This window comes from Chaetodon auriga, chromosome 5 (genome assembly GCF_051107435.1).
Source record: "Chaetodon auriga isolate fChaAug3 chromosome 5, fChaAug3.hap1, whole genome shotgun sequence".
Classification (NCBI taxonomy): domain Eukaryota; kingdom Metazoa; phylum Chordata; class Actinopteri; order Chaetodontiformes; family Chaetodontidae; genus Chaetodon; species Chaetodon auriga.
Window position 1 is genome coordinate 27,443,251 of NC_135078.1, and position 19,892 is coordinate 27,463,142.

The following is a 19,892-nucleotide window of genomic DNA, read 5'->3' on the forward strand; positions in this document are numbered from 1 at the left end:
GGCACTTTCACACCTACGAACTGTGCCCAAGTGTTTCCTCTTTAATTACCTGCTACAGAGGACTAAGACCACAGAAACCCAGCGCACAGGAACAAGTTATTAAATATATCGGACCAAGAACACGTTACATCTTCTACACTTTTTAGAGTTTATTTCTCTAGCAGTTCTGAGCTTCCTCCTTCATCTGGAATCAACTTTCAGGGATAGTTTGGGTTTTTGAACGTGTCGTAAAGTGTTAGTTAGGATTCATTGACGTCCACAAGAACACGAACAAACTAACCAATAAAGGCAGCTGTGGACCAGCGACTCTCGTGTTCTGAGAGCTAAAAGTACTGTTTTTCTCAAAGGAGTCTGGTGCCTTCAGTTTCCTGTTGGAAAGGAGGGTCTGACGCCGAGATAAAGCAGTGAAAACACTCGAAATACTGAGTACACTTGAGTTGTCACTGATCTTTTAGGTGGGCCTCGTCCTCAGCAGTACATTTCCCAGCTTCTAAGCTGCTGTTTCTGCTGCTTCTCCTCGCTGGGGGTGTGCAAAGCCCCCTCTACAGTAAGCAATACACTGACTATGGATAAACACCTCGTACAAGCCCACTTTGAAAAAACCAAACTATCCCTTTAACTGCTCGGCACACTGAAGGAATTACTGTAAATGCTGTTTATAGAAAACATTTTCAAACCCCTTATAATGAAATCCTCAGCCTAAGAAAGTTCAGTCAATATTCAACAATTAAATATTTGAAGTTTCACAAAGCTAAGACGGTATAAACCTCACAATTAGTATTAATAATCACCATACAAACATGCATTTATTTAGTTAAGTTCATCAGTTATGTTACATTGGGTTATTGATGTATTTTCACTCCTATATTTCATATTATTACAACTATGTTTTACTACATTGTTCTATCTGTTTATACACCAAACTGCATTTATGTGTCGAAACGGTTGACAAACACATTAATACACACATATCTGATCACAGCTACATGACAGTGTTATAAATCATTTGTTAAATGTGTATGTAGAGCTCGTGAATAGTTAACAGGGCTGGCTATCAAAATAAGGAAGCAGAGGGTCCGTCCTATGCTGCATGCACGACTCGTGGACTTGGAACAACAACACGCCCATGAATACGCATTTATCACGGCAGGAGCGGACACAACGATTTGTCAGCAGGCAGCGAAACAATTGAATCTGTTCTGTTGTGAAATTTATTGATACTTTGCTTTTGACCGAGGCACAAACAGAAAATTACATCAATCAGGTGAAAAATGCTGTAATGGTCTGCAGCGAAGGAGGCGAATTAAAATGAGGCTGAGGAGGATTTTTTTTTTTTTTTTGTTTAACTGGACAGCCAACTTATGCTAAAGTGCACTTTGTTCTCAGTTAGGTATTCAATGACTTCTTCCATACAGCAAACACTGATGTTTCAGGGACACTTCTTACGTTATTATTCTAATTATTTTCTTATTATTAGTCGAATCTAAGGAGCATTTTGCCTTCAGAGTTCTGACACGTCGCCGCGGTAAAGGACAGCGAACAGAGGTGATAAAAAAAAAAAATCCATAATCTCTTTTCTTTGCCCTCAAGGTGACATCTGTTTTAAAAGAAGTCTAATCTGAGCTGGTATAAAAGACTTTCAAACGCCATTTCACCGCTTTTGTTGCACATGTGTGTGATCTGTGTGTGTGTGTGAGTTCCCCTGTGTTTTCTGTCCCACAGAGGAAAAGCAGAGCCAGTGATTATGTGAAAAGGTTCCTCCCAAACCTCCAAACCTCCACGCTGGAGGACAAGCAGCTGCATCTAATCCACCGCGTCTCTCACGATGAGACTCTTATTTATTGACGCGAGCTTCGATGCTAAACGTGACGCCCGCTGAGTCCTTCTTTTTACCTCAGCCTCTTTCATCCCTTCGAGTGTCGCATGATAAAACACTTGCACGCACATTAATATTCTCAGAGATAGTCTGAATGCTTGCTGGAGGGAACTGATCGTTGCTTGGTCTTGTTAGAGTTTCGGCCGGAGCGCTGTGACAGGTATCATCTCAGTCTGTGGATGAGAAAGGCTGCTAAACACTGAACGCTCAGAATGATATGCGGCAGCCACGTCCCCGTCCCCGTCTCCAGCCAGCTGGCATCCCCCGCTCCCCCACCCCTCCGTCTGCTCCCTTGGCCCCCCTCCCACCAGTGTGAGACAGCTATCTCCCAGTATCAGCTGGAAATGTGATGGATGACAGGTGGAGGGAGAGAGAACAGGGCTCCTCAGAGCCCGTCAGGCTCGCTCCCTCCACCCATTAGTCTTCCATTTAGCCCAGCGCTGGACCAGCCACCCTGATCACACACACACTTGAATTTTCTGGTCAATGATGAATCCCTAACCTTCCTGCTGCAGGATGGGCCCACAGGCTGCTTTCACAGGAGAGAAAGAGGCCACCACGGTTCATCTCTCTCAGTCTTTAGCCACTCAGACCGACCACTCTGCTCGGCTTCTCCTTCCCCACCGTCAGGTTGCACCTAATGCTACAGGAGGAGCTGACTGTCATTTCCTCAGTGTCTGTCTATGGTAGATATGTACTGCAGAGGAAAAGGCACATACTGTCGAGAGCACTGTGAAAAGCCAAACCACAGGAAAACAAAATTTGAATGTTTAACTTGACAGAGAGAAGTTGAGCTCAGCTGTTTCAGTGTTTTGGTATCTCTTGCTTTGGTGCCTGTGGCCTCATTCACAGATCTGCTGGAACTGTAATTCTGCAGCCTTTTGAATAAACCGTAGGTTTATTGATCAGGCCTGGGAGATCAAAGAGGGAGTGGCAGGCAGAAAGATCACAGAGGCCCTGCTGAGGATTGATCGCTATGCCGATCGGCTCCCTCTGCAGCCCTAACGAGGCCCAGACCTCTGACATCTGCCCCGGAAAAACTCATGTTGAACACAGAAACATTGACATCGAAGGCACCAAATGAACAAGTAAAGGTTGTGACCTTTGGAAATGCCAGACAGTTGAATAACATAACCAGATTTGGAAGTACATGTAAAATGCCAGAGTTCGGCATCTGAGTGGTCAAATCCCGAGGTGTCGGGGTTAGAGTGAGACAAGCTGGAAATATCGAGCCGAGCGTACCTTCAGCGGACTGAAAAACCAGAAGAGTAATGTTGTGTGATTTGTAGTCGGTGCGTGTTAGCATCATCGAAACACGAGTCAATCAAGGTGAGACGCAACATCTCCATCAAATCAGAGGATGAAAGAAAAGCAAGCGGCATACTGTAAGTCAAAGATTACATCAGTCCACTGCAGCTTCCTGCCACCAGATCTCATCTTTAAGTGATTTCACATTCTATTTCCACATCCTTTTTACAGGAACGGGGTCTCCTCGGGTTAATAACAATTTCAAAGATTATTACAGGAAGAAGAGGATGAAATGTAAATAAGGGAGCTGGCGCTTTGATAATGCAGAGCTCATCCATTTCCACAGGCACCGGCTGAATATGGAAATGGTTTATCGATACAGTACACTCGTACACTGCACAAAAAAGAAATTGATATATGCGGCACGCACGCACGCACACGCACACACACACACACACACACACACACACACACCCTGTTAAATGAGTTTTAAAACTACAAAATCAGCAACATGTGAGCAGGACTGTCGCGGTTTGAGCGCAGATATGCTGCAGAATTCAACATACAAGATGTTAAAAATAATAAACTTAGTGAGAGAATTCACTGCTGAGATTACATCCTTAGTCCTGGGGTTACAAGACACCCCCCCCCCACCCCCCCAGCTATGAATGGTCAGCAGTCAAGCTGTGAAAATAAACAGTTTGTCATTGAATCACTGAGGCGGCCTGTGTGAACGCTCTTCCTCCCTGATGACATTATTTCCGTTCTCCTCTGTTCCCAGGAGCAAGAACAGGTTTGTGGATTTCTTCTATCGTGCGGCTGTTGTGGCTCGATCAGAAGCTGTTTCATGGTGATTTCCATATTGGACGTGTATGTTTGGAAGCCAGCTTCGAGCCAAAGGGGACTTGACAGACGTAAACACAACAGAACATAAGACGCTGAGACAAGTCAAACACTACAGGAAGAACAGGCCTGTGTGTTTAGCTGCATCAATAGAAACAGTACAGGGGAGGACGGACTGTGTGTAATGAGTAATGTAAATCCATACTGTGTGAGCACACACAGCACTGTGATGAGCGATCACACTCATAAAGCTCCATATGATGTGAACCCCAGCAGAAAAACGTTGGTTAGTATCTTCACAGCTTTCAGTGACTTGAAGTTTGTCCACTCATTTAACACAACACCAAACACGAGCTGACTCGTTAAACGAGGTCGTTAACAGGAATGAGTCACAGTGTATTCAGTCCTCCTACCTGCTGCCACTGTCTTCTCATCTGCTCACCTGTGCCCTCAGCACTCTACCACACTCAGCCACGCCTACCTGCCTGCTCACCTGATGGCACACCTGAGGCTCATAGCAATCAGTGCAGTGTTTAAGCTGCTCTGCCAGACTGTCACTGTTTCCATGTTCCTCCAGCTGTGAGCTGCCTGTTTCTGACCACGTCTGTTTCCTGATCCCAGTAAACACCGCAGCCTTTAGTCCCCGACCATGAGTCTCGCCTTACCCTTCCTGGACCTTCACCTGCCTGTGACAGCTTGGTGTTTGATTCACTGTATGATACCAGAGTCTGTGCACTTGTTGCTGCTAATCTGGTCCTGCCAAGATTAACGTCAGTATAAGAAATATCCGAGTTGTGGGCCCAAACCCACCTTGTTACAGGAATGATAAAAGACTTGATTGTTACATAAATGTGTTTACTCTCACTGCTAATATCCAAATAAATGAGGAACAATGCCAAAAAATATAGGAAGATGTGCTCAGTACCTCAACACTCCCATAAAAAGGGATGCGTGCGGCCAGTCTGTCTCTACGCGACAAAATCCAGTCACAACCAGTTACCAACGAGCATATCTCAGGAAATTGAGACACCCCAAGGTCCTTTAATCTTCCTCCCTCACGTCAACGGCTGCAATGCCACTTTTGAGTTATTCAGCAGATGATCTAACAGTGATTCAGCGATTTTACGTGTACATTTCAATAATTGTCCACCACAGTCCCAAAATAGGTTGAGGATGGGAACACATCCACGGGTGAGGAGGCATTAGCAGCTGATGTCACAAACCTGGTGTTATTATCAACTGTGTATGTACACAGCCTCAGAAATGTATGCACAATGACTCATCCTGACGAACGTGTGTACATCGAAATCAGACGATCAAAGATGTCCTGACGAGAGCAGGTGACAGACTGCTGCACACACACCAAGGACGCAGACACAAACCCAGATCTGTGCACGCACACGCAGGAGTAAAAAAGACAATGTGTGGACAGAGGAAACCAGGTATGACCGCTGGACGAACATGTTGTCAGTTTTAACCACTAAATGCGTCATTATGGCAAAGCTGGCGTCTGCTCGCCGCTCTCTGGCGAACCGGCCGTCTGCCGCAGAGAACAACACGCAGGGAGGCGTTATGATCAGAACGAGTGCTTTTATTAACTCCACAACAGAGTTACAGCATGACTGTTACACTGAGCGCTGTCAACCTGTCAGAGCGTAGCTGCTCATTCTGGCTCTCTGATTGGTTACACTGTCTGTCCGTCTGCCTGCAGGCAGCTTGACAGCTTCGCCGTTGACCTACACAAACTAGCTGCTGTCATCAGGTTATGAAGCAAATGTTATTAATCATAACCGCCTGCTAACAGTCCTTCGTCCTTCAGTCGCTGTGATTAGAATTCTGAAACCGTCTCGTCTTCTCGGATCTACTCGTGTCTCATAGGTGAGCTGTTTCCACCTAAAGAAGAAGAGTTTGCGTTCCTGCCTTCTTTCTCTCCATTGGCTGTCCCGCTCTGGAGCTACGTGTAATTATCATTCAGCGAACACCGAGCTGGAATCACTCCTCTTCCTCCTCCTGAGACCAGATGAACTCTGGTGTTTCCTGTGCGCTGCTCTTGTGTTCCGTTACTATCATGCTTAACGCAGGATTATCCCTCGCTGATCTGGTTTGGAGGTCAAGGAGCAGTTCTCATTTTCATTGGCAGGCTGTCTACACATCATCAGTGGCTGCTGCTGGGTCACAGTTCAGCTCAGTGCCAACATGTCATCATATCGTTCATGCACACCACTGAAATCAAGAACCAAAACTGTAGATATTAATCTGAGGAAAAGCCGACACATGTATTCAGAGATGACACAGATGATTTCATGGGAGGCTGGAGGGTGGAGGCAGCGCTGAACTGACGCTCCACTACCTTCCTCTGACAGCGGTGGTTAATGCCTACTTTAAAAACTCACGTACAGCTCTTAGGATGAGCTTACTGCACGCAGGGCGACAGATTTCATCAACAGTGCAGAAAATCTACTGCTCCTTCTACACTGAAGCGTCAATGATCTCATGAAAGATTAGCATAAAACTCCCAGAGGCCGTTTTTCACTTTGCCTGTGATTACAACCAGTAAATAAAAGTACATTTTGATAATTAAGAATACTTTTACTGAAGTAATATTTTCAATTCAGGACTTTATCAAAGCGTTTATTTCAAGGTTGTGCTGCTGCTTTTCCTTCAGGAAGTGATCTAAATACTCCCTCCATCACTGCACTGAGTGAGTTTCTGCTGTTCCTGATGTTCGTTTCTGTCGCTTCACTTACTTTTGCTTATTCCATAAAGTACTGTGTTTAGACCTGGACAGCAGATATCTGCAGCATCATCACTGCATAAAAAAACACTGTTTTCATTATTAACACTGGCCATGATTGATGGTCAGTCGCCGGAGAGAGAATAGAACCACGACCTGTTTCACCTGTGGCAGAGAAGGGGTTTCCTTGGAAGATGTAGGAAAAAATGTTCAAAATGCCTGGATTGAAGTATTTGGCCTTGTTTTTAATTAAAAGGCTTGAAATGAGTGTTAACATAAAGGCTGCGGTGTCTCAGGGCTGATGCACAGCGTCATGCTGCTCGTCTCTTCATGTAAAAAATGATGCCGGGTGTTTCTCTGTCATGGGACTTCAGCGTTATGCATTCATGAGGCGCTTGTTGCTTCGGTTGCATAGCAGCTAGGCAGGACAGGAAAAGGGAAAAATCGGCCTACGATATGGAGGTATAATGGCGTTCTGCCTGAAACCATTGATTTGATGCAGGTCTGAGGGGGCGGGCTGTGCTGGGGGGCTGTGATCACAGGGAGCTGTGTCCTTGTCTGTCTGTCTGTCTGTCTGTCTGTCTGTCTGTCTGTCTGTGGAGAGCAGAGCTGTTGTTAGATACACATTTTCTGTCCTGATCCCCGGATGCGGCCGGCCTGATGTACAGTCTGACACACAGAGTGGGGATGAACCCAGTAAATCCTACATTTGAAGTGGATTCCAGCAGGGTTTTGGACAGAGGTCATCAGAATCAGGGCAGAGATTATGTGTCAAGTGTCGGATTGTGGCTTTAAGTATTTGTATTATTTGTATTATTCGGGGACTTTGGATCGTCACACTATTTCAATTCCAGTGGATTGAGCAATGCTTGCGGCAATTTTTACTTTTGTGGTTTAATCTATGTGAAGATGCACAAACTTGGACAAAAGCATGGATTAGAGTAGATAAAAGTGCACTTTTCCTTAAACTGTTCACAGATAAAGTGACAGAATGCACAAAAGGACAATTTAAATATCGTCACACTGATCCGAACAGAAGCAACAGCTTGTTCTCGCGCTGACTTCAAACTCCAAGCTGAGAGAGTCTGAACCGGAGGCCATCTGCGAAACGGTTCCCCAGACAGGACTTGAAGACAACACAGTGTATGTAACATGTGGTTCATCTCCTGATCAGCAGATGGACAGTAAACAAATGTGCAACTTCTTCTGTTTTGATCAGTAATGGACGCTATTTACAAGAAAGGGTTCTTCAGAGGTTCTTCTCTTGGTCATTTTGTCTGCTTTGATGTTCATATTACTGAAATAAGCTGCGCTTGAAGGAACAGTTCAACACTTTTAGAAGACGTGCTTGGGTTAGATGAGATGATGTCACCTGCTGGGCAGCAGCTGAGGTGTTTAGCTTAGCTTAGCATAAAGACTGGCAACGGGTAGCCTGGCTCTGTCAACGTTGTAAGAAAATCCGCCCACAAGTATGTTCTCATCCATTTAATCTGCACAAAAACCAAAGATTTCAGGAAGTCGCTGTGCCCCACCAGGAAATAGTCTGACCCGTAACGACCTACCTTTATGCATTGTGTTTAAGCTTCAGCTAAAAGATCCAGTGTGCAGGATGGAGGCAAATCTACTGGCAGAAATGGAATATTGTATTAAAAACTATGTTTCCTTTAGCATATAATCACCTGAAAATAAGATCTGCTGTGTTTTGAATGAGCTCTTTCTATCTCATCCACAGAGTCCGTCATACTGCACTGCTGTGTTTGCAGCAGCCCAGAGGGGACAAACCAAACGCTGGCTCTAAACGGGGTCTTTCATGCTTTTAGTGGCCACCGTCGGTTCTCCTGCTACACGCTGGAACATTAAATGAAGGAGACGTGATCTGTTCAGTTGTGAGCTTGTGAGGTGCTGATTTTGTTATCTTTCTTCAGGTTCCAGTCTTACTTACTTACTTACTTACTTTCCAGTCGTACTCTGCTGAGCTAACCATGCTGCACCTACAGGAGCTCTAGCTGCATATTTACATTAAAAAATAAGATTGTATTGATCTTCTCATCTGCCTCAAGCCATCCCTTTAAGGACAGACTGTCCTGTCTGCTTTTGGGGATTTGGGCATCTAGAGGGGAAAATAAAAATCATAAAAATGTAGCCCTGTGTCTTTCAAGTCTTAATCTACTATCTGATAAATTTGATTACAGTCATCTGTGGTGCAACGCTAATCCTCTTATGTCTGTTCTTATCTGGATGTCAGGAGAACGGCGCACTGAGAGATCCCTTGAGAATCAACGTCTCTGACTGCAGAGTACTTCTTCATTTACTTCCCATAACAACAAAAATACTCCTAACTGTGTTAATTAGCCACCGTCAGTGAACAATTGGCTACACGTGTCACAGAAGACAGAACACAACCAGTTAGAGTGCCAATTAAAGGGTTACAAAGGCACGTTTAAGTCCATGAAAATGAATAGTGAAATCATTTAGTTTGGTCTCATTGTGTTCTCTCCAAGAAAAAGCATTAAATCAGATCTCTGCACCTCCCGACTGCTAATAAGCCGAGCATTCAAGGTCAAATGGACGATACCATAAAACTGAGCCAAAGGGTCGAGGCTGAAGTGTGGCCTGCGTGACATAATGTATTTGTAGGGAGTTGTGAGGGTGACTGACTGATGGATGCTTTGGATCATTTCTAAAAAATCTAATTAGCCTCTCCTCTCCACCTCCGCTTTGCCCTACACATAAAGCACATGACCATGGAGGGGCGTATCAAACCAAACCAAAAGTATCCAAAACTATTTTAGTCATTTATTTACGAAAGCTAATCTAGAAACAAAGAAATGACTGTTTATATAAATGACAGCTGTATATATATATGTGCTTAAATCAGGCCTGGAACAATCCACAAAACTCTGGCCCTAAATTTAACAGAGCTGAGCTTCAAACTGCAGTTAATTATCAGAAAAACGCTTTGATCATGTTTATGCTTAAAAGGAATAAAAGTGAGAGGCGCAAAGGAAAGGCTAAGTAAAAGACTGGGGACTGCATAAGATGACCCTTTAATTAGCACTGAATAATAAGAATTATTGTAATTTAATTCAGTCATTCTACAAAGAAATAATTACCGCTGCATGTATAATGTAGAGAGCGGGGAATGTATTGTGATATCTGAGGCTCCGTTCTTGTCAATATATTCATCAGAAGTGAGAGCACGGCCTCGATTAGCCTTCCAGAAGGATATCCGATTATGAGAATCGCGCGTTTAATATTCGTCAACATTCACTTAGCATGCTAATCTTACCTGTAACAGTTGGTCAGTGTGGTTACAAATGGAATGAGTGGATCAAACACAAAGACAAAAGCTTGTGAAGTAAATTCTGGACGATTGGTGGCGATGAAAAGTGGTTGTTCAGGTCGCTGCTGAAATCCAGGATGGATGATTCATCTTTGCTGAGTGTTGAGGGATATTTCTGTCTGCTTCTTAGCGGCAATGGGACATTTTGAGCACAGAAAGCGGTTTTATTATAGATATACTTTGTATAAAAATGATCATCGTGAAAGGAATAGTGGACAAGACAGGTGAGACAGGTCCTCTCTTCATCTTCAGATCTGATGTCTCTTGTCTAATTCCACACCAACAGCACACAGATGATGACCGGCCCGTCGGCCTGTGGGACCCTCCCCTTCCACCTCGTCACAAACACACGACAATTAGATATTTCTGAAGATGAGGAGGACGAGGAAGCGAAGAGAAAGCAACGCGCCTCCACGTTTCAACAGAGAACCGTCACATGTTTCTTGTTCACGCGTTCACGACTGTGGATTTGTCCACAGCGACCACTTCAGTATCAGAGATCAATGGAGACTCCCACAGGCAAAACAACGTGACCCACTCCAGAATACACACATCAATTGTTGCGGGGACACACACACACACACACACACACACACACACGGCAGAGGAGATTCAGATACGGTGTTTCCTGCAAATGCCGTCCACTGAAAAATCCTTATGCATTTTCTGCCTTTTTAAATTGTAACATATTTCTTTATACATCGTATAATTTGGACATTTGTGGGCCTTTCTTGCAATTAAGAGGTTTCACTGTGCGCTGAGGTGGTGGGACAAACACATATTTTCACTGTAATGTGACTAAGAAGCAGAAGCAGAATTCACATACACGGCCGTCCATCCTGCACGCAGACGTCGAGTAACAAAGAGAAAAGCTCCAGTAAGTCAGCGGCAAATCTGTGCTGCTGTCTAATTATATATGAACGCTATTCCTGGGTGTACAATACTGTGTTTTCACTAAGACAGCGAATAGACGGAGCCCAGGCAGATGACGGGACCCCCCACGGAGCCGTGTGGGAACAATCGGGGCTCGATGTGGGAGCGATGCACCACTCTGCTACAGCACTGCAGCCGCTGTGCAGCCAGCTCCTGGCAGCAGTGTTTGTTAACAGGACCCCAGTCTGCCGCTGGCAAGGCCACACACTCTACCAGCTAATAAAAATGTAGCAGACATAATGGGACAAAGTTAAATCGGCAAGCTCAGCATACGAGACGTCAACGTTTGACACCGTCATGAAAATGAGAGGAGACTCCTTACTGCATAAAAATAAAGAGCTCCTAAACGTTCACGGTGCTGTATGGCTTTTTTTTTTTTAAAGGTATGTGTATTATCGCATCCAAGAGGGCTCCGGAGAGTCTGCCGCCGACACTATTAGCCTCTTTAAAGAGGACAGTTTGTTATGGAAATGCAATCTGCTGCTGGTTGCCAAATCACACTGCAACCTCTCACAGACTAAATATAAACAAACTACAAAGATATTATTCATAATGACTGGGAGACATCTGACAAGATTTATTTAATGCGTATTTGAAGCCGCTCTCTCAGATACGTTTAGCCTTAATCATCTATATCTGGTCCCCGGAGTGCTTCTTTCTTCCACTTTCAAATGGAGGAGCTGTTTTAGGAAAATGGCTTATGGCTTCAATGCCTGCCAATAAATGACAAGGCATTTTCTTAGTCTTTCATCACACACTCTCCCTGCAGAAGCACCCCAGTGGCTGCTGATTCAGTGCCTGTTTATAGCCAGCGACGACGGCTTTCAAATGAGATTGCACTGTAATGAATCGGATATGAATATGTGGCCACCGAGCTGATCTGTGTGCTGTGGTCTTCCGTGAAGGGGGGAGGCGGGTGGAGGTCTCCCACTTGGCTTCAGCCAGCTACCATTTGTGTTGTTGTCCATTTCTCAACCTGAGCGGTTACTCATTTGTTTCTATGAAGGATTAGTTTCATTGGACTTTTGTCTCAAGCCATTAGTGGTCAGCAGCTACGAGCTTAGAGCTGAATCAGCTGATTCCAGCTCAGCGTTCTGTCGGCCCGAAGGCCACATTGAGTTTAAAGGATGTCGATTTAGAGGAAAATGTTGATGTGCAAATGAATACGAAGAGGAAGACGTATCCCTGACACTGATCTGCCAGCCATGTGAGTGACTACTGTCCCATGTAAGCCTCCGTAGTGGATAAGAATGAGGACAGTGTGAGGATTCCTGACACGAGCCTGGACTCGAACATGAAACATGAACGGTTTGGATATTTCTAGGTCTGTCTTAATCCAACCCTCACATGCCATGTGTGCACTGAACGTTGGGTCGCTGTAATGAACCTGCTCTCCAGTCTCAAATGGAGGCCAAAGCCCGCAGTCCACGCAGCGCAGAGCTAACGTGAAGCCGATGTGAGGCCTCAGGTGGACCAATCGAAAAGGGCTCTTCATCATGGCCGCCGCGTGCAGCCACTGGAGGGTAGAGTACTGAAAGTACTGGTGAATGAATAAGTCAAAGTACAAGTTATTTTCCATTTTAAGATTTGTTCTTTTAGTGCAAGTGGGCCAAAATAATGAGAAAGTACTTGTGGATAAAACTTCTGAAACTTAACCAAAACATGTTCACCTGATGTTTGCACTAAGTTGTCCTGTGGAGTGAACCTGCACCTTTTCAGGGGAATCATTCTCTCCTCTGTCCACCCCTGCTGATATTTACGCCACAGCTTCCTGCATATATTAGTCAGTGTTGTCCATCAGCACACATAATGAAGCGTAATGGTTGATCATTTGTTCACTGATGCACTGCCTTTTAAAGACGAGGCAAATTGATTCCACCACGCTCGCTCGTACAGTACTTTTGGTATTCACGGCGCGAGCGTCGCTCAGACGTGTCAGCACACACGCACAAACACCTCTGTGTACACACAAACACTCCCATGCACACACAGACACACATGCACGCAGGATGTGACAAATTTATTGAAATCTGTTTGCAAACAAATGTTTGGTGGAATGTTCTCCACGGGAGGCGACCGATTAAACAAACTGCGTGCAGGAGAGCAGCGGCTGGCGAACGCATCAGCCCAAACAGTCAGACACATGCACACACGGCACACCTGCATGTGCCACACACCTGCATCACACTCACACACACACACACACACACACACACAGAGAATACAAGCATATTAGTTCAGCTTCCACCTCCTTTCACCACACAAACACACACACACACACACACACACACACACACACACACACACACACTCTTACAAAACGTAGATCAAAGTACAGCAATAACAGTTATTACATCTGAACACAGAATTTTGTGCCATTGCATCCAATTTTGTTTCCAATCTTTCCCATTTCAATGCCTTTCCAGGTCAAAGCTAAGGACACTCAGGTGAGCAAAAAGTGGTGCTCCCAGAAATCTTTCACGGGGGTCCAGACGGGGCCTCTGGGCCCCCGGGGGAGGAGGCTGGCTGGTTTGCATTTGTGCTTTTCTTTGACATGAAATACCACGAAAAACACACATTACTGATTGAAATGAACAGCACCTAATACAAACTATCACAATAATGTGCATATGCAGCTCATGAGGGGGGCCATCTGGGGTATCCAGGTGGCCCTGAACCCCCCCTGGCCAATGGCAGCGTCATCAAACACAGAGTGACGCTCTGACTGTAAAGTCAAAGCCCTTTATATCAGTTTAGGAAAAACCAACCAGCCTGCTGATCAGGAGACAAGACGCTCTTTACAGCAACTTGATCAGTAACTTTCATATTTCATATTGATAATGCTGAGTGTGCATCAAAGGTTTTCACTGTTCTTCTTATGGGACTGTATGAACATGATGCGTGGTGGCAGGTGGAGTCTAATAGTTTTTAACCTTACAGACTGACTGACCTCGTACATTAAACACACCATCATCTCATCTGAATCATACTTATTTTATTTCATAGAATGGACAAACACACTGCAGCGGTCGTGCCAAAGAGCTGCCACCTGTGTCCAGTTCACTCATCCATCTTTATTTAGAGCTTATTTTTCATTTTGTAAAGTTTGCTGTGAATCTTTTAGCTCTTTCTTTCAGATCTGATGTGTGTTACTGTGCGTGGGCGACAAATATTGTATTTATTATTTAAAATGGGGCAAACTATCTAATAGCAAAACAGGCTGTACCAGTGTGTTGTATTACTCTGAGATATTTAAATGCTGCAGTTTGGGGAGGATTTAAAGGAAATGTTACGGGGGAACTGGTGTCAAAGTCAGTCTCTATTTATGTGGAAACATTTGCATAAAACTTTTTTTTTAGGGGGAGCTTTCATATCATTTTCATCTTCCTTTTTATTATTGTACAGGAAAAGATTAAAAGTAACATAAAGCGTGATACGTTTCAACCGTCCTGACTCACAGATTCACCTCAAAACACGAGCTGCATGAAATGTGATAAATGTCCTCAAAGGTGGACCCTGGGGGGGCTGGAGCCGAAGAACACACGTCTACAGCTGAAGAAAATCTGGAGGTTTGGACTTAGAGGTGAGTTAAACAGGCCTCTGTAGCCAACACACACCTGAATCCCCAACTGAACAGTCGGCAATTGAGTTGCATTGTGGGTAATTAACGCGTGGTATTTAACAGACAATAAGTAGTTTGGACACAGACCTCCAGCCTTTCACCAGTGGAGTGACTCCACATACAGAGACATGAGAAATGCGGCGTTCTAAGGAGAACGCTGCTCTCATGAAATGCTCTCTTTGGATCCTCACTGGCTTCCACAGAGCGGTTGCTCGTCTTCCTGGACTCAACACAAAAACCAGCCTCAATAAAAAAAGGCAATAAACCCAAAAGACAGCATCAAAAAGACAAGAAATGCAACATAAGCCAAGGACAACAATACAGACAGAAGTGGAATGACTCATGAAATGTGTTCCTTCAACGGGCTAATCTATGGTTAAACTGGTGGCTGAGCACAGCGAGGGACAATGAGCAGTGCTGACCCTCACTGTACTGTGACTCATGCTGTATGGCAGCGCTGCACCAAGACAGAAAGAAGAGCAATTTCCTTTGTGCTCTGGGTTTTTCTTTGTACCACAGAGACTGCAGGAGGAAAATACCCTTTAAAACACTCCCATCATTGCATTTGATTTGCATACGAATCATCTAATAATGATTAATTATCAACGACATACAACAATCTGAATTACTCACACAGTGATACCACAAAACATATTATGATAATGAGTCTGACTTACACATTACTGCATATTACATTTAATGGCCTTAAAGCCCTCAGAGCCTTTTCTATGCCTTTCCCTTCACTCGGCTTCCCTGCAGCAGAGCCGAATGTGCTGGTGTGCAGAAACGTCTTTGAAGACATTACAAGGAGTAACTCCTGCTCATGATGAAACAGCTCTACAGTAGACTGTGATGTGATACTGTGTCTCATCCAGCACAACAAAGCAGGGAGATATCAAAGACGGAGTACAGCAAAGGAATACACTGCTATCAAAGAGTTAATCTCGCCTAATCCTGCCTTGTTCATAATAATTCTGATTTTGATGATGTCCTTTGACATTTGGCAAGACATTTTAAAACCTTCAGGAGATGTTATGTATTTTAATTCCCAGCGTAGCTGGCAAATCACCACCGGTAGGAAAATGACTGCAGGATGTGTAAGCTTGTTGAAAATGTCATGAAATATCAATTAAGTCCATGACGGCGTAACGGCATTACTGCATTTCCTGTCTGTCTTATTCCTTTTGAGTCTTTACGGTTTTCAACAGATGATAACTCCTAACTTTCAGTGAGTATATGACATTACAGCACAAGGTGTCCCGAAAAACATTAGCACTGATTAACTCAGACGCCAAAATTCAAGATAACCTTGAACATCAGGATCAGCAGGGATCGACCTCTGTCCTGTCATCCTATAGTTTCCACAAACAGAAATCTGAATATGAACGCACAATCTGTGGGCAAAGGACAACATTTTGTAGTCACTTTGTAGTCTGAGTGGTATTGACCAATCATGTTTGAGCTGCTTTGGTTGCCTGCAGGTAAACAGTCTGTTTACAGGCTGAACTGCAATCTCAGGACCCATCGGCTGTCATCTGATTTAAAGCATCTGCACTCATATGCAGATATCTGTTCATAGCGATTAGCCAGTGTCGTCTTCAGGTGCTGACTGGACTGTAAACACTGAGCGCTGCATGCATGAGAAAGTTTGGCTGACATATCTGGATTTCCACTGACGTCACCGCAAGTCCCAAATCATTGGCTGTTGCCCCCCAGAGGCTAAATCGTCTCCATACAACAGCCGATGGGTTCTGTGATTGATCAGGTGATGCTCCATCAGTCACATAACCTGCCCAAAATTCAAGAGGAGGAGCATCTCGTCTGGGTCTTGGGAGTCGGATGTTAAAGTCTGAATTTCTCATTTCTCTGTGTCTGTCTTTCACCTGACGAGTCTGTGCACCTTCAATACTCTGAATGCTGGACACTTTAATTTGAATTTGTGAACACGCACAGGGAAAAATAAAAGAAGATTGGACCACTTAAAATTACCATGAGGGGAATTCAAACCACATAAAATGACCCAGACGGTTTTCAAAATATAATATTTCAGTGCTGTAAATTCAGCGGTATTTAAAATGTTCTCCATTAAGTACTCAGCAGCAGCTAAATGTCACAATTTAGTTGCTTATAAGATCATTGTTGGTGCCTTTTGCTTCCATACGCTGCTGTATTTGTCACTGCATCATCACTTTAACATGCCGCACCCTGTTTGAAGTGATAATCACCAATCACCTTCACATTTATCTGGATATTTCGTTTATTATCAAAGAGTAACTGCATTATCAGCCGTAGCACACCTGCGCTCTTTGATGAAAACAGGTGTTACTGATGTCTAGACTTTAAAGATACTGCGTGTTGTATCCAAATAAAGTACTGTAGTATTCTGAGGATGCTCTCACTACAGGGAGCCACGCAACAAGAAAACAACAACAACAGGAGGGTAAATAAATTTAAAATACACTATCATGTTACTGTCTCAAACAGTCCCGTCTGTCTCTGCACATAGAGAAGCATTAGTCCGGCTTCTGAATGGAAAGCTCATGTGTTCCTGCAACCTGAACCTGAACCTGAACCAAAAATACTCTTAATCAATGATTAGACTGTCCAAGGACATATGGTTTCCATTCAGCGGCCAATCAAAACTCAAGGGAACGGGATAATGCGTGCTCTCAAACTCGGCACAGTCACTCAGAGTGAAATAAGAGGTAGCTTGTATCATCGAATTAAGGTTTGAAGGATCCTGATGGACACTCCAAGTCCAAAGTGCCTCATTCTATCAGGAGCTCTGAACTGGATCTCTACATCTTGGCATCAGGGGCACGCAGACGATGGTGATGCACCTTTAAAAAGGTAAATGTAGACTTTATGACCCACAAATGCAACAGTCTTTTACTGTAATTACTCAGCTTTCTCCTCTGAGTCATTTGTCTCCAGTGGACGATGACTTGTCAATAGAGGGAAAGCAGGAAACACGAATGTGTTCGTGTGTCAGGATGATTCATGATAGTGACTAAAAGTAGCAACTATGAAACATTCAGCACCAAAATCCCTCTGAGTGCGTCTGCAATGGGCTACAGTAACACAAGTCACGCTTCCTCTTCTGAATGCCTATCAGCACAGGGGAGGTCGAACCAAATCCCAGTCCATCAAATTAAAAGAGCATGTCGAGACAGAAATACCCCAGCAAGGCGCACCACGCTGGGCATCCACAAAGCAACAAACTGGCCGGATGATTGGCTTTTAAAAGTATGTGAAATTAGCTTTCTTTGCATAATATCTGTCGCAGCATGAGCCTTTCAGCATAATGGAGGACACGCAGGTGAAAACTGAATTGGGGAAGAGGAAAGAATTACTGATGGTGGCCATTTTCATTTCTTTTTAAATTCGCCATTTCCAGGAATTCAGTCCAGATGTTGCTGCCGTGCTCACGCTGAACGAGGTCTAAAACTGAAAAAAGGGAATATGACAGACTTGGCTGTGGATTTTGGGATCTAATGAACATTTAGAAGTAAAGTAGCAGACGGTCTGTTTGACAGATTTCACAGGATCATGAGCTCATCCTGCATTCAGGGCTGCACAGCCAACAATGGCCGACACAGAAGTGTGTCGTGCACAGATGATAATGATGTTGTGAATATAGAGATCAAAGTCTTCCCGCTCTGGTGATTAAGCGTCCTAACAAATGCATGTATGAGGACAGCCTTATCACCTAGGACCACACAGAGGCCTTTCCATATCTGTCGCTCTCAGATGGCCAACCTGCGCCTGCCACACGCTCCGCTGCCAAATAAAAACACCACAGGCATTGCCTCTGTGGCCAGCCTGGCCTGCTCATCTGACTCATGAAAGACATCTCTCACAGTTTTTCCATTCTGAAAAACAAAAAGTTTTTAATGCCTGGTGACTTCAGAATAGCTATTCGATAATTAAACCAAACAGAGGAAGGACACGAGTGTGGAGAATCAGTTTGGCTTGTTAAGACTTCGCAGCTATTGTGCACTTGTTTACCTTGGCTCCAATCCTGAGCCTAAAGCCCACTCGGTGTATCTTTTAGGCTGAGTAAATGATCTTCATTAGCAAACGACTGGAAAAAGCGAATACATAGTGGAACAGCTTTATATAAACATTAATGTTTCATTCTAAATGCTTTTACTTTGCCTAAGCACAAAAAACACTCCATTCAGCACTGAGCTCGCTCCATTCAAACAAACTGGATTGACCCCTCGCTGCAGCGTCTCTGAAGGCTTATAAATGCTCCAAACCAGCGTGATTAAGATCAGCTTCAGTCATTACACTAATGGACATGCAGTTTAATTAATGACATCTTTATTCGAATTGCATTTTAATTATCTAAATCATTTTGTCTTGTCTGCTCGCTGTAATTAGTACCTATCAAGCGCTTCGCAGAGTAAAGCTACTTCCAGAGATAACTCTGCTCTTTGTCTGCTTCACTCTGAAGAAATGCTTGGTAACCTGACTGCTTATGATGTTTAATGTCTCAAAATTAAAACAGCAAATACTTTACAGTCTAATTAGTATGAAGTTAATTAAAGTTTACTAAACCCATAGAAACAGAACCTGTATGAACTGGATATACTGTAACGTTTAGTCCTGTATTCTCACGCTGCATGATAATATTTCAGTCATTTCAGTCTCAGCAAACATTAAAGGAACAGAATATGCTTATTTGCTTTCCTGTCAAGAGTTAAAAGGAAGATTGTTACCACTCTTGAGTGTAGCTGCAGCCAGCAGCTCACTGAACATTACGACTGGAGGAAGCAGCTAACAGCTAGCCTGACTCTATCCAAAGGTAACAACTGACCCTACCAGCACTTCCAAAGCTCACAAAGTAACACATTATTTTGCGTTTAAGCAACACAAAACCTTCAGCGAAAAATTCTGTCACATGCCAGAGTGTAAAAAAACTACACAGGCGAATTTTCAACACACCAAATACAAAATCTAAAGGTAATTATCAGTCCATGTTTTATACAGATGGTTCAACACATACTCATGCATGAACGACAGTGACGGCATTAGTCCAGTTCTAGCTGCTCTGCACCGGCTTCCTGTAACATTTAGAACTGATTTTAAGGTCCTCTTCCTTCTACACAAGGCCTTTAATGGCCGAGGGCGAAGCTAAATCACTAAATCCCTTGCTCACTATTTGCTTTCAAGAACACTGCGTCACCTGCTGCTGGTTTATTGGAGGTTTCCAGCAACTGCCAAAAGTCAATGCAGCCTATGTCAATTACGGCCCAAAGCTGTGGAACACACTGCCTACAGATATCAG

General features: G+C 44.0%; 1 protein-coding gene across 2 annotated transcripts in view; it reads right to left on the reverse strand.

Moving 5' to 3' along the window:
• The window catches only part of LOC143321433 (transmembrane protein 132C), a 124,157-nt gene that overhangs the window by 74,493 nt on the left and 29,772 nt on the right, over positions 1-19,892 (reverse strand). The window lies entirely within an intron of this gene.